This window comes from Echiichthys vipera (genome assembly GCF_963691815.1).
Source record: "Echiichthys vipera genome assembly, chromosome: 9".
In the NCBI taxonomy this organism is placed as follows: domain Eukaryota; kingdom Metazoa; phylum Chordata; class Actinopteri; order Perciformes; family Trachinidae; genus Echiichthys; species Echiichthys vipera.
In genome coordinates, this window is record NC_139834.1 from 7,599,678 (window position 1) to 7,605,788 (window position 6,111).

A 6,111-nucleotide genomic window follows, 5' to 3' on the forward strand; every position below is an offset into this window, starting at 1 on the left:
ACAGTGTGCAGGGATGACTTTCACCAAATCATCTCAGAAGTACGGCAAACAAGAAAAGCTTTAAGTGCAGCTGATTGTTCTTTTAGCAAAAGTCTTCCATCCAATTTGGTCAATACTGATGTGATGGTGACTTCAACAGAAAGTTGAGCTGCAGCCTACGTGGCTGTTTTCGAAAAAATGCCTCGACAACACTCTTTATGGTCTTCTTCTCAAACACCCCCCCTATTCAGAGGCAGATTAATGCACAGGCTGGTCTAGGCTGCAGCCTAGGGGCCCTGGATTGGCTAGACTATTTCAATTTCTTTTTTAATTTTACACTGGGAAGAAAAACTTGCCTCCTGTTGGGGCATAATATTTAAAAAAAAAAAAAAAAGAAGTCGCTAATTTACCCAATCAGCTGCCATTATGTGTCCGGGTTCATAAGGTCAGTTCTGTTGTCAAATGATACGTCACTCACTGTTACTAGACAGTAAAGCGGCAAAATGTCATAAAGGAGACATGAAAGCGGAGCATGAAAAAGAAAAGCACAAAGATCGAAAAGAATCCTAAAATGACAGGATTTTTCAAGGTTGCGGACTGATAAAGCATGATTAATGATATGGGGGGCACAAACAAACACTAGTCCGCCACTGCCCCTATTAGATAAACAGTCTCTTGGTCTCTCTAGGACATCTGTCCTAAGTCTGGTTCCCAGGCAAGAGTTCACGTGGTCAGGGCCAAAGAAACAAAAAAAACCAGACAGTGTTGCCTTGCAGTTGTGGCCGGCATTGTGTTGGAACTAACATTTTAAGAATGAGCCGTGAGAAGTAAACATAAACAAACACACAGGTGACTCATTCTGACAGTTTTGATGAGTAGAATCAAATTCTAGTGATTAACTGCACATCATGCAACACTTTGTTTATCTGTTTATTCACCACCACCCAGAAATAACTCATTATTAGCATTATTAGTAGAGACTGCCACTCGACCTTGTGTTATTACCACTAATGAGGAACAGGTGGGAACAAGATGAATAAGAAGCTAACTGTAATATTATTTACCTGATATTATGGGAGGATATTTGCTTTTTCATGAGGAACTGCCAGAATCCATGGAGTAGAACACAAACTTAACACCTCCTTTTTAAGATGGATTTAGTAGATTGTAGTTTAGCCTTTGCATTGATGCTAAAATCACATATCTACTCTTAGAAATGCTGTGGTTGGTCACCTTAAAGACCTAACTTTTCAAGTGCTCTTAGTTGGCTTGTTTGGACTTCATTAGGATTCAGTTTTCACCCCGGCCTTAATGAAGTGTGAAAGCACCACCCTTATATATGAGGTAGAATAGAATAGTGATAGATCGATACATCGGCGAGACTCTGTGTTGCTGGAGACACGTTTTTTAAGTTCAATAAATGTTCCATTTTTTAAAAATTGAGACAAGAGCAAATGTAGTATCTGCTCCAAATAACGGCTCAAGAACATCAGCAGTCCGTATCGGTAATCGGCCCTAAAAAACCATATCAGTCGATTCCTAGAATAGCATAAAGCAAACTTGGGAAGACCATAAGAGAAAAACTGCTGCCCAAAGAATGAAGAGTAACCATAGAAACAAAGTATTAAGTTATCACTCCAGTACATAGTCCCAGTCCACCCTGGGGACACGACTGCAGCTGAGGATCAATCCCCACATGATGCCCTGGTTATTAGTTCTCCTGTGAACTTGCTGAGCTGTGCACCATTAGGTCATCAGAGGATGTCAACACATAGCCCAAGTCATCAACAGCCTGTCATGGTATATGTGAAAGAGCTGCAGATAATATATCCCCAAGTGATCTTGTTGCCAAAGAGAACTTCATCCTGGTCTTTTACACATTTTGTTGGCTACGCAAGAGCTTTCAATCTCGTCCGCCCCTCTGTCCCGTATCAAGCCCTGGGAGACAAGCCCTCCAACCCCGGACCTATGAACCAGTCAACAAGATGAATAATGTATCTGCTCTGCCCTTCCCTGCTTAATGTGATTGAACAGATTGCACAGATTCAGAAGCCCTCAGAAAGTTAATAATTAATGCTCAGACATTTGACCTCAGAGTCTCCACAGATAAACTGTTAGATAAACTTTTCACACACAAACACAGATTTACGGACAGACAGGCGGTTGAATGCAGGGAAAGAGAGGGAGAGATATTTCCCATGTAATGAATGATTTCTTTACAGTGAGTTAGTCATTGACTTCAGATATGTTACTAGTTGCTAAGTGTAGATTGTAAAATTAGCCATAAGGGCCCATTCACACAGAAATGCATTGCTTTGGAGATTCCTTTTTTTAAATGATTTGTTCTAACGTGTATTTTAATGGAAGGATGTGAGTCTCAGCATTCAGGTAAGGCAAGGAAGCAGCAGTGGGGCGTGACTGGTGGGGCAAAAATGTGAAAATATAGCATTCGGATGGCTGCCCAGATTTCCTGTTTAATTTTAAATGATTCCCCTTTAGTTTAGGTGTAACAGATAGGATTTGTAGCTAATTTTATATGCAATACACATCATTTATAGATACCTAAAACTGCTTCTTGGTGCTGTCAAGCACTTTATCTTTCATTTCCTTTTCATTTACTGTAGTTTTTTTTTTTATCCCATGGACACTTCATTTTGTTTTGTGCTGTGGGGATAGTATTTACTGTTTTTATGTCTTCTGTTTTGTTGTGTTTTATTGTTTCCATGCCGCCTTGCTACAAAAAGATTTTCCTCTTGTGGGATAAAATATGAGCTGAACTGAACTTTTGAGCGTCAAAGGCTCAGGGTAAACCACACATTCCCATCTACTTTTTCATTGCAGTCAGTCATTATTCATCAGCCCCCCCCCCACCCCCCCCCCCACCCCCCCACTCGGCTTTCCAGTCATGTCAAATTTATCCAAAACTGTTTGTGGACCCCAATATGCAGAATTATTCAAATACACCATTTTATGAAAAAATGCTTTGTTTTCACCTCAAACTGCATGTGATTACCATAACCTGGGCATGTCTGTAAAGGCTTGTATGCATTACTGAACGTGCCTACCAGGAGCAGGCCCAGGGGCCAATAAGGTCATGGGCTAAAAAGTGGCTAAAAAAAACCCACAGAATGATCACAAAGATATGCTAAATGACCATGACTATACACAAAATGACCAAAAATAATGACTATATGGATGCAAAAAGACCACAAGGAGATGCTAAAAGACTGGAAATGGACACAAAACGACCACAAAGAGACAAAAAAGAACAAGAGAGAGACACAAGATGATTAGAAATGGATGTAAAATGACCACACAGGGAAACAAAACAACAAGATAGAAAATATACTAGAAAAATGACTAAAAAATGAATAAAAGTAGACTCTTTGAATTTGGGTGTCTTGTTCCTACGTAGACAGAGTGGGGGGTCTCTTACATATTTGCGCCCGGGGGGCCCGTCTCAGGATCCGTCCATGTGTAAAGGGAATAGTCATGGGCATCCATAGAATCCATTTCAATTTAGATATCTTGAGATCAGAGGTCAAGGGACCCCTTTGAAAATGCCTGTGCCAGTTTTTCTATAAACCTAACTTTGGAGCGCTATGTAGCCTTATTAATGACAAGCTAGCACAATATGGTTGGTAACAGTGGATGTTTTAGGTTGTCTAGTTTCATATGATACCAGTATCTTCACAAGTTTTAAAATGGAACCCGTTACAGCCTCTTAAAGACAGTGATGTCAGCCGAGATCTCTGGTGGTACATTACTGTATTTGTGGCCCCGTTCAATGGAAACATCAACCTGGGCAGCCATGTTCACCTCTGTGACTAATCCTCCAGACCTGTGAACAACAGGGGCTGGATATATTCATGGTTAATCTGTAACCAAGGGAGACAATCACACACACTGCTCCGCTGGAGCCAATATCTGAGACAATGAACGTTTCACAGAAGGCCAGTATTATGAAAATACTCAACCAAGCATAAAAGAGGAACATTTAGTGTGTTTATGAGACCGCTTCTTAGCATTAATCCATTATATCTTGAACTCTCAAAAATCTCTGCATTTCTAAACAGGTCTTAGCAGCAAAGTTGTCTCAGCCGTCGATAAAGTGGCTAGGGAGTTTTAAACCACACAAAAACAAAGAGATATTCGTTTGCCAATTTTTGTTTTATAGAATGACAAAAGTGTCAGGGTGTGAGTAATACTTGCTACCTTGGCTGTGCCGAAACTCTGGAGAATAAGATATGTGTGTGTGCCAGAGTGTGTGCATGTATGTGAATTAGGGCATATCCAATTTTCTACCCCTCGCTGTGGTCGGTGCTGAAAAGCCAGCTGTATGAATCATTCATGACAAAGACGGGGAGCTGAAACCGACAAGAAAAATTCAAGGAAAGCAGGTGTCTCTCTGCTGAAACTGGATTGTGAAATACTGAGCTGATACTGATGTGTTGCTGTTTATTCACACTTTTGTCAATCAGCATTTTATTACAGTCTTCAAATAAGCTCAAATCCAATCATGCAAATCGAAGGGACAACCTTTTCTATAGCCTTCTTTCAAATATAAAAAGGCTCTTATTTGAAAAACAACTGTGTCAAATGCCTTACATACATTTTAACACATTTATTGATACAACACAACAGATAAACATCAGCTGCTGCCATCGGTGAGTGCTATCTTCATTGCCGAGGACAGTCAACAAGGCGGATATTGGCTGATACCAATGTTCATTCGATAAATCGGTGCATCCCTATAGAAAGTACAGAATTACACACTGTGAATGAAGCATAAAAGGCTCGGACAAAGAAAAGACTGTTATACAGTTGATAAGACAGTGCTATGGTCCTAGCTGATAGTTACAGTGTGTAGTTTTGGGCCTGCTCTGGGCCAATTTGACAGGATATGAAGATGAAATTCTCTTTGTGCAATACAAAATGTATTCCCCTCAACTATCATGGACTTTATTGCAAAAGAAAATGACCGTCTCCTTGTTTGGCTGGACCACATTGCCTGCAACCATTTTATAATAGGGTCGTTTTTGGTATAATAGGCTTTGTGAAGTTCTGAGGCAAAGCTGCATAGCTGTGGATTAGATAGAAACAGGGCAACAGGCCAGAAGTCACGAAGGAGGGAGGGGTGCAAAGGTGCTGAGCTGGTAACAGCTGCCCACTGCTGGGAACTGGCAAATCAGAGGCTTGAAAGATTAAGATGTACCTCCGCTCTTAGGACTGCACTGCTTATAGGAGTCGGATTACTGTTGTTATTGCACAAGTCCAAATAAAACAAGAGAACCAAAAGAAAAAGATGAAACGGAAAGGGGAAGAACAAAAGATGAAGGGATAAAGAGAGAGGGATTAGGTTGGATGAGAACAGCTCATAAGAAAAAAAGATGAAGTAAAGATGGGAAGGATGTGAAATGTATACTGCAGGTGTTACACTGCACAGACAGGAGTGGACTTAACTAAAAAGGATGTTTATTTAGGAGAGACAGGTCATCTAAGTGGATTGTGAAGCTTTTCACCACACAAGCATGGAGAGTAGAGGAATGTAGGGTTGAGAAGGTTGGCTTGTGAAGTGTGGACATCCTTGCCAAGCAGGGTCGGAGCCCTGTGCCAGGGCTGGAGCACAAGATGGGTTTCACCCATATGGGGCACTGGCAGTCAGTGATGAGGCCTGGGCAGCCAGGGCCCAAGAGAGTGAGTTAAAACCAATCCTCAATGATTAATGGGAGTGTGTGACTGGGGCTGGAAGCTTCATAGAGCCACAGGGATAGACTACTAGAGTGAGGAAGGGGGGATCTTTGGGAGGAAGCTGTCAACCAAAGAAAATCTTTTTCGACTGAAATTCAACCTAATCATCGACCAATTGCTGGGTCCGTAGATCACTCTATTTGGCAGTGTTGGGTGTCCACCAAAGCATTTTGTCCTGAGGGCAGTGTGGTTTTTTATTTTATTTAATTCTTTGCAGTGGAAGCACAGTTCATTTACACTACAAACACCAGCATTGACACTGCTCTCAGCGTATATTCTGCGCTGAGCGCTGCACATTTGGATTTTTTTCTGGCTCACCATTGTCACCCTTTTTATCTGGCCGTCCAATCATAGGAGGAGGGGTGGGACAAATAGGCTACC

At 41.4% G+C, this 6,111-nt stretch overlaps 1 protein-coding gene across 4 annotated transcripts in view; it reads left to right on the plus strand.

Annotated features, from left to right (window-relative positions):
- magi3a (membrane associated guanylate kinase, WW and PDZ domain containing 3a) overlaps positions 1–6,111 on the plus strand; it is a 133,438-nt gene that overhangs the window by 88,147 nt on the left and 39,180 nt on the right. The window lies entirely within an intron of this gene.